General features: G+C 34.2%; 1 pseudogene; it reads right to left on the bottom strand.

Moving 5' to 3' along the window:
• Positions 1-1,005: 1,005 nt before the first annotated feature.
• Positions 1,006-1,899, bottom strand: LOC100953829 (annotated as a pseudogene).
• Between the last annotated feature and the right edge of the window lie 6,436 nt (positions 1,900-8,335).

Below are 8,335 nucleotides of genomic sequence, written 5' to 3'. Positions count from 1 at the left end.
GTTAAATGTCAATACTATGCATTTTGGACCAATATCCTGAAAAGATTGTTGAGAAATACCTACACTCAACTTTTAGAAAAACTACCTCTTCATTTTTTTTTTTCTGATTCTATTACATTTATTAAATAGTGGGTTTCCACACATGGCTTTTTAAGTAATCCAGGCAGAGGGAGAAGGGAGATGAGGGCACACTTGCAGACTGCCCCCCCCAATATGTAAGTATTTATACCTTTGTAGTTGGACAATACTGGCTCAGGAGGATGCAGCAAGAATCCATAAGTTGGGGAGGGGGCCTCAGGAGAACACACAGTAAGACTTTTCCCCTAGCCCATCTCCCCAAAACCCATCCGTCCTATCATACTCTCTGGTGGTGTCCATCTCCCATTCCTTCCCAAATTAAAGAAGGTTCTTCTCACTAGAATAAGAGCACATGGGATAACAGAGTAGGATCCCCTCAACAAAAGAGAGCCCTGGGATGATAACAGAGCATTACCTCCCCCAGAATAAGCAATCATGGGCTGAAGTAGGCAAACAACTTGACCCAAGATGGGACCCTAGGCTCGGGGAAATGGTCCCATTGCTAAAATAATTACTGGGGTATTGAAAGGAAAGCACCCTTGTCCAAATAAGAGTATGTGAACTAAGTTTGTGTGGTGATGGTAGGAGGTGCCAGTGTAGGGTTGATAAGTCATCAGAATAAGAGTCCCACAGCTCAGAATGGAACTAACTTCAGAATGGAACTAAATTTGCCCAAATAAACATCCTTATCAAAATGAGAAACAAACAAATCCTCCGGAATCGCTGGTTCTAGGAGGAAGGGTCCTTCAAAGAATTGGGATGGGGACTGGGCTGACATGGCTTCTATTATCTTTTGACCCCTGATCCTCATTCCCTGACCTTAGTAATACTGGCTAGTGACCTGTAAAACCAAGTCAACAAATATCCATCAATCCCTGTAGCATGGCCATGGGCTGGCTATTCTGACCAGAGGGGTTTTGGCCAGACCTAGGGCAGCAGAGACCAGGCCAAAGGGGTGGGGTTTCACTTGGGAGAATTGTTTCCTGACCTGGTGTTTGCATTCGGTGGACCAGCAGGATCTTTTCCAGTGAGGGCCTGGAAGAGAGTTTGGGGGGCAGGCACCAGCAGATTATGGCACAGCAGTCTGGGGAAACATGGGTAGGGAAGTGAAGCTTAGCATCCAGAATATACTGGTCGCTTTCGAAGGGAATTTCCCCACACACTACATCACGCAGGAGGATACGCAGTGATCACACAGTAGCTGGGAGTGTGTGGTACTGGTGTCGAGAGATCCATTCCAAAGAGCTGTACACCCTTGTCCCATTAAAGTCAGTATAAGGTTCATCATGAAGTAGGACACCTGAACCCAAATCAAGGAGTCTGATACATCCCCAGCGGAAGTCGGTCAGAATATTCTCATCCTTGATGTCAGGATGGACAACTCCACCGGCATGGCAGTGTTGGATAGCTGCCACTACCTGGCCAAGGAAGCAGCAGCTTCGGCCTTCACCCAGTAGGCCTTTTTCTGTGATGTAGTAAGTGATCCTGGGCAGGCAAAGGCCACTCAAGGACCAGCATAAAGCCCTCTTATGTCTCAAACCAGTCAAGCAGGCTGATCACATCAGGGTGCCCTCCACCTTCACCCACTTTCCACAGCATTGTTACTTCGAGTGGGCAACTCACTAAGTCTGACAAGAGGGACCATCCCAGCACACGATTAAGGGAAATCACTTATCTGCAACTTGATTTTCATTGATAAGCAAATGCTGCTTCTAAGACAAACTAAAACTGCCTTGGGATAATCAGTGTTGCAACTTCTCTAAAAAGTTTTCATAACGTACATTGATAATTTCTTATAAGATTAAAAACAATCTTTAACATCTCGATGCTAAAAGACTGACATATCACATCAAATTTTCTTCTCTGAATTAGTTTAGTGTTTACTTAAAACTTTCGTTTTCCATTTAAAGCACAGTATTAGTATAGAATTTGTGTTAAAAGTATTAAATGCCTGAGGCGATGGGTACTACAATACCCTGATTTGATTAATTCACATTGTATGCTGGTATCAAATTATTACATGTACTCTATAAAGATATGCACATATATATACATATGTATTGTATGTAATGTAAATTCTTTAAATTTTTTCTTTATTCACTTAGATATGAACTTCTTGTGTGGTGCTTCTTTCTTATAATGGGTTCTAAATCTTCTTTGGACAGCAGTGAAAGATGTTAGTTCAACCAACCAAAGCACACAATTTATTTTCTCTTTGAGTGAAGCCATGTGTCATAAGTGATTCTGAAAAATAAATAATTTTTAAGTTAAATTTCTAAATAATAAAATTTCTAAAGACAAACAAAAAAACTAGATACATCAAGCTTTGTAATCCTTTTTACAAATTCTACCACATATACTTAAAAAGTTAGTCCCATTTTAAATTGCACAAAACTTTATGAAAACCCCGTATAGAGTTCAAATGTGTAAGTGACTTTTGTAGCCCGATCAATTGTCACTTTAACATGATAAATAATATGTACATTAATTTATAATACACTATAATTCACTAATTAAATGTGTCTTTTAATTCAAATAGTATCTGTAAGAGACTTGGAAGGTTTAAACAAACAGATAAATAAACATATATATACACATATATGTACATATATGCACACACACACACATATATATATATACAACTTTATCTGTAAGCATATTAAATCAATAGAGCATAAGCCTCTTCAAAGTTTACAGAATTCAACAGAGTCCAAAGTTTACAAAGTTAAGAACAAAACTGGGCATTAGAACCTAATGAACAGTCCAGTGTTCATTTCAAAATATTGCATGTTCAAAAATAGAGAGGAAGTTGACAGGTAGGTGCATTCTCTTTATAGTTTTATTTAGCTTGACTGAGTCCTGTTAATTGTGAAAAAAGAAGGATATTCTATTGTCCTCCTCTTTTTTTGTTTCTTCTTAACCTTAACCTCCATGTGGTACTCTTCTTTGTAGGTTCTCCTTCATAGCATCTATTCTGTAAATTTCCTGTTCTGTCAACATGTACACATTCTAGAAACTTTTAGTTCATGAACTTTTGCTATGATTATGAATTTTTGCTTTTACTTTAATTTTATTATTATTTATGAATAAATAATAGTTGATATTCTACTTAGTAATGTTGTAACTTTGCACTTTTTCAAACTGTAATCTTTAGCTATATAAAGAAATATGCTCATTACATCAACCAATAATGTAAAGTAATAAGCAGTGTGATATATTGGAATGAGAAACAGACCAGGAAGAAGAGATATAAGCTAAAGATATAAGCTAAGAAATATAAGCTAAACAGATTATAGTTTATCTATTAACAGTCACAATTAATCATTCTGAATGTCTCATGTTTTATGTACAGAACCAAAGTATAATCTCTGCCTTGAGTACTTCAAGAATTGTTGTGATAATCATGTTAGATTTTGTATATAAAGCATTTTTTCAACTAAATAGAAACTCTTAATATAACAATTTAATTTGTAATTGGCATGAATAAATTTATTTCAGATAATTCAGTATCAATCTTGATATATTTAAGGCAGTAATAAGATAGTATGAAGAACCAACATACTTTTTTCTGCGAGACATTTCAAAATTGATTATAAATGTATACAAAATAAAGTAAATGCAGGGAACATGTATAGGAATGTATATGTCTGTAAGGGGAAATGAATGCAGTAATCTTATATATGATACCATCAGTTGGTGCTCACCAAATAACCCATAAAGCTCTCCTACGTTTGTCAGCCTTCTCTTTAGGTAATTTAGGGTTATTTGTCTATTAATGCTTATAATGTAATTCATATCTAGGCTGAAGCCAATTAAATCTGGTGTAATTTACTCTTCTATTTCCCTTCAGTGATAACCTCAGAAGCTGTATAGCACAGATGGCACAACAACAAGATGGCAGAATATCTGTTAGGCTGGGTTCATCAATGACTGTGAAGCAAACACTCACTGATCTACAATGGATAGATAAGGTAGGTGAAAAATAACTTTTTATCAAATGACTGAGATTTCCAGAATAATATGTTACTGCAGCATAACATATTGCCGTTTCATTTTTAACATACATAAATTTGCTTAAAAGAATTAATACAAAGAATAATATGGACCCACTACATACCCAACAATTTGCCAACCGTATTGTGAAGTATAGAGGTAACACTGATATTTTGTGGAGGAAATTTAAATTGATATAACAATTTTGAAAAGCATAATGAAATTATCTAGTTAAATATTTAACTAAAGCCAAACCTATCAATTCTACTCGTAGGGTATAGTCTCAGAGAAATATATGCATGTATTTACCAGGATGCATATACAGGAATTTTCACAGAAGCATTGTTCACATATGTTTTACAAAAATGAGAATTAATAACCTACAATCTCAAGCAATAACATGAATAAACATTATAAAATATTCATATAAAGAAGGATGGTATAAACACAGAATTATATTTTCTGAGGGAAACTATAAAACTGTATGATTCCATTGGTGTGTATTTCAAAAATAGGAAAAACTATATTTTTGAGGGTTGCATACATGGATGAAAATATATTTTTGAGAAACAAAGAAATTATTATCAGAAGGTTATTATTGTGCTTATCTCTCCTTGGAAGAAAATGTGCTGCAACTGGAAAAATGGACACACATGTTTTTTAAGGTGCTTTATTTTTAAGGAGGCTCCATTTCTTGATGTTTGTGGCAATCTTATAGATCTTCAATCGAAAACTCTTTATTATAATAATATATATACGCACACACATATATGTGTGTTTTGAATACTGTCTTTAACATCTGCTTTCAAAATTGTAAATGTCAATACACACTATATGCCATAACACAAATATTTAATATTGAAGGCTTATTTAATCATACTATATTTTGAAAATAAAAAATGTTATTTTTCTAGAAAATGAATTTGAAAATTATAATTTATAGTCACTCCTATTTCTGTAGTGAAAATAATGGAATAAAACAGAGAATAAAATAATAAAAAGTTCCTGTGAAATTGTCTCATTTTCATGTATGTTAAATTGTCTCCAGCATTGTTCTATACTTCTTGCTAACTCTCTTACTTAAAAACCTCCTTTAACCATAGGCCAGAATCTCATATGAAAAAGGCAGTTCACAAGCAACAGTTGATATTGTGCCTTATGAGTATATCATTCTGACAGTTTTTTAAAATTTTCTATATACTTTTAGAATAAATAACGATTGTAAAATACAAACAAATTAGCTGTAAATGGTTTTCAAATAGAAACCCTGTTTCAACTCATTTATCTGATATTTAAGGCACACCATGAAAATAAGAAACTCAAGAAATTTTCTCAAAGAGCTACTACATAGTATAGAAAAGCTATGTTATTTATTAAGATGTTATGAAGCTATAGTCTCTAGGCAAACAAACAATACTTTTCACGTAGGTAATTTACATTTAGCTTCATATTAGATACTAATATTTTCTTCCAAATCAAAGTCTTTTAGCAATAACAACTTCAGTAACAATACCATGTTTTCTATAAAAGATAGTCAAATGTAACAGCCTTAAATATACTTAGTGTGTATGAGTATGTGGCACAATCTTTGGGGTAGTAAAGAACATGATTTTGAGGTTAAGGGTCAAATGTGGAGCCAAACTATAACTCAGCATGTGTCCTAGTCCTGAGGGTGAATTGAATGAAGCAAGTGGTTCAGCACAGGTCTGTATATCAAATGTATCTGGTGACACTGTTATTTCAGGGATCTATACAGCAGAGTTTCTAGTAGTAGAAAAATTCTCTGACAGGGAACATTCAGGCCAAAAGCCACATTTTAAATATTACATTTGAAATTCCAACTGTTGCCATGGGATGTTATAATAGGAGCAGGTTACTCAGGAGAGATACTGGAAATATTAATTTCAGGAGTATTGTAGGTGTGGTTTTGTGGCATTCTCTTCATGCCCATAAAGTCTAAGAAACCATCTTTATTTTTAATTCTCAATGTAACATTCTATTTGCCCACTTCAAATGTTATATCATCATTATTATCATTATCATATGAATATTTTGAACCGTTTACCAAGGCCAGGTGCTGGTTAAAAAGACCTTATTTTTATGTATTGACTGATTTGAGCTTCATAAAACCTTACAAAGTAGTTATAATTTGTATTTATATTTTATATATAAAGCAACCAAATCACATTTATTTGCCCAAGGCCAGGTCATATGGCAATTAGACAAACCAAAACAAGTCATATGGTTTCAGATCCCATACTTTTAATCACTACACTTCACTGGCTTCTTCTGCATGGTAGAAATTTATTATTTATTTGGTCCTGTGGAAAGTGATGTGGAGAGGAGAAAGATAAAGACATTAAGTTCCTAGCCTAGAAGAAGTATCCATACGGTAATAATAAAAAATAGATATATGAGCTATATGGAAATAAATCATGAAAGATTATTTATTGTAGATATCTATGTGCCAAGGATTTTTTTCTAGGCAGTATATTTGTACTATGTCATTTTTTTTTTTTTTGGAGGGGAGGAAGATACATACATAGATGCTAAGATTAGGAAGCAAATAAATCAAAAGTATAGTAAAAACATAAATTTGCTAAAATATATTATGTAAAAGGAAAATAACCCCAAAAGTCTAATTTTTGTAGTTTTCTTCCACTTTTTGATGAAATTAATGGTCAGATAGACTTTTTATGTTTATTAACTTCTTTTATGTTTACCCATTAATATTCCTAGATAACTTATTATATCTCACTCATTTTTAGAGGTAAAATTGCACCCTTAATTTTAATCTTCATAAACAATTTGACTTTGCAGATCTATTCAACCTCTTACTCCATATGTTAACAACAGAAGTCCTTTGGTCAAGTTGTTCAATATTTCTGTATAGTATGAGATTGAATATTTATCCTTAACCTCCAAATTCATTTGCATTTCCAGACACCTTGAAATTTATTTTTTATTAAGTCATATCTATATATATATAGATAGATAGATAGATAGATAGATAGAAACATACTACTAATTAATATGGCTTTCACCTCATTTACTTAATCACAGTATTAAGACATTTGTGTTCAATACTTGATAGATTTGATGTGTACCCTTGCAATATGCTCCATAGATGTGGTCCCACCATTAACCCTCCCTCTAACAAACCACCCCCCTCCCTGCACATCTGCCTCCCCTTCTTTCCTTCATACTGGGCTATAGTTGTGATTCATCTCTCATACGGAAGTGTGAGTGACTATAAATTGGTTTCATAGTAGTACTGAGTACATTGGATTTTTTTCCCCATTCCTGAGATACTTTACTTAGAAGAATATTTTCCAGTTCCATCCATGTAAACATAAAAGAAGTAAAGTCTCCATCTTTTTTAATGCTGCATAGTATTCCATGGTGTACATATATCATAATTTATTCATAAATTCATAGGTCAATGGGCACTGGGACTTCTTCTAAGACTTGACAATTATGAATTGAGCTGCAATGAACAATCTTGTGCAAAAATCTTTGTTGCCAAATGATTTTTGGTCTTTTGGATATACACCAAGTAGAGGAATTGCAGGATCAAACTGCAGGTCTACATTTAGATGCCTGAGTGTTCTCCAAACTTCCTTCCAAAAGGAACATACTAGCTTGCATTCCCACAAGCAGTGCAGAAGTGTTCAATTTTATCCACATCCACACCAACATCTGTAGGTTTGGGATTTTGTGATGTGGGCTACCCTTACTGGAGTTAGATGATATCTCAAAGTGGTTTTGATTTGCATTTCTCTGATGGTTAAAGATGATGAGCACTTTTTCATCTGTCTGTAGACCATGCGCCTGTCTTCTTCTGTTCATGTTGCTTGACCACAATGAAATGGGATCAAGTGTTCTTTTCTTCTTATTAAGTTTGAGTTCTCTGCGAATTCTGGTTATTAGACCTTTGTCAGAAATATAATCTGCAAAATTCCTTTCCTATTCTGAGGGCTGTCTACTTCCTTTACTTAGTGTGTTCTTGGTAGTGTAGAAGCTTTTAAATTTGATCAGATGTATTTTCTATGATGTTTCAATTCCCCAGGTGTCCTCCTCATAAAGTATTCTCCCAGGCCAATTTTCTCAAGTGCTTCCCCTGCACTCTCTCCAAGAAGTTTTATAGTTTCATATCTTAAGTTTAAGTCCTTTAACCATTGAGAGTTAATTTTTGTTAGAGGAGAAAAGTGTGGGTCCAGTTTCAGTCTTGTACAAGAAACCAGCCAATTCACCCAACACCAAT

Source organism: Otolemur garnettii, unplaced genomic scaffold, assembly GCF_000181295.1.
Source record: "Otolemur garnettii isolate 467f Iridium unplaced genomic scaffold, OtoGar3 scaffold00186, whole genome shotgun sequence".
NCBI lineage: Eukaryota > Metazoa > Chordata > Mammalia > Primates > Galagidae > Otolemur > Otolemur garnettii.
Note: the sequence above shows the minus strand (reverse complement) of the source record. Positions and strands in the feature narration are given on the sequence as shown.